We start from the raw sequence: 1,729 nt of genomic DNA, 5'->3' as shown, positions 1-1,729 counted from the left end.
CTAGAAATCATGTTTATGTCCTTGATTTCCATCATAATGATCTGAGCCAGGCCTAACTTATGCTGAGTTCAATAATGAGCAGAGACGTCACCGAGAAAGTCGCAATGAAAGTACAACCTTTCTACACTTTTCCAAGACACTCAGTCGTTGTTTAAACTCCGAGTTTTGAGAAGAAAGTACCGGAATGGCGTGTGGTGCAATTAGCGCGCGCGCGCTAAGACATTTAAGAGCTAATGTCAGCATGCATCAGACAAACAGCGGCAAGTCGCTCAAATTCGTTTTCTCTCCTATTTTCATATTTTGTAGTCCAATATGTCCTAATAATTTTGGTGTGGTTTTTTTGTAAAAATATATTTTAGTTTTCGAGAAATGAGTTTTTTCGTTCGACCGCTCAAATATGAAAATTTTCACCCTTATTATTACCCGAGTTGTGTGTCCTCATGTAACGAATTTACTTGACCTCCGGTATTTCTATCGGCATAATCCTTTGTTTTATCATCTAAACTTAATCCCCTGTCGATATTGAAGCTGCCAAAGATACATTTATTTTTTGGTCAGTATTTTTGTCCGATATACTTTTTCTATGTCGAAAAGTAGCTTCAAAACAAAGACAATTTTAACAATGACCGATATGACAGAATCTACTGAGCTTCTAGCTTTTAAAAGACAAAAGGATGGTTATAAAGTTACTGTAAAAAGTTCTTTGGGTATATTTGTTGTTCTATCGTGAGACGAACTCAAAGTCCGCCAACATTTACTTTCTAATGACTATGAAATATACATCGTGTGCCTACTTGTCGCCACCGTTTACTGGCATAAATCACTACATTTTGTAAAGAAATCTAACATGACACTCTTACCTTGTTTATTTATCACGTTATTAGCTGTTTCGATGATCAAGTTATGCTCTACCGCATTTTAGCCAGATTTAATTTGCAGTTTGTAAATCTTGCCCACATTATTATATTAGTTGCATGACAAACGTGACACATATAAATTCAAAGAGGAATCAACCTCCGAATTACCAAGAGATGGGTTTTTTCCCCCTCTTTTCGTATCTATAAAAACCTTCCAAGAATTACTGTATTCAGAAAACTAAAACGTTCAGATCCATCAATGATTCCTTTGCCGGAGGAAGTCAGAGAATGTTTACAAAAGTCAATGCGATTGACAAGCTACATACTGATTTAGTTAATTGATCTGTTGTATAAGCGTCTCATCTTACATGCTAACTAGACCCTGTGAGCAGGGTAACTGGGATACCTGGATGGTACTGGATCCTTGGAATCAAGTGTAGGGATAGTATCGGACTAGTATACTGAAATAGTGCGCTCAAGTCTGGCCAAGGGCATAGACCTATTTCAAAACATAGGCATGCTATGCATGCGAGAGTTACTCTTTTGTAGGGTGGGTGGATTACTTGAAACATTGTGAGTGATGTCTACATTCTTACAAAAGGAGAGAATATTAATGTGGGAAAGAACGAAAATGTCGAATTACCTCACTCACAGGTATTTTGTGGCAGATTATGTGTGTTTTGCGAATAAATGTAACCAAAAATAAACTGTATTGGTGCCACGGATACCTGTTAGTACAAAATGCAGACAGCAGACTGCAGACCGGATACAAAATATAGACTGCAGACTGCAGAGTGGGTACAAAATGCAGACTAAGAATCTGAAGAGTTTTTACGTCTGGTATATAATAACATGTCATGTTACAGCTTACC

Source organism: Pocillopora verrucosa, chromosome 6 (genome assembly GCF_036669915.1).
Source record: "Pocillopora verrucosa isolate sample1 chromosome 6, ASM3666991v2, whole genome shotgun sequence".
In the NCBI taxonomy this organism is placed as follows: domain Eukaryota; kingdom Metazoa; phylum Cnidaria; class Anthozoa; order Scleractinia; family Pocilloporidae; genus Pocillopora; species Pocillopora verrucosa.
The sequence above is the reverse complement of the archived record's forward strand: the minus strand, read 5'-3'. Positions refer to the sequence as shown.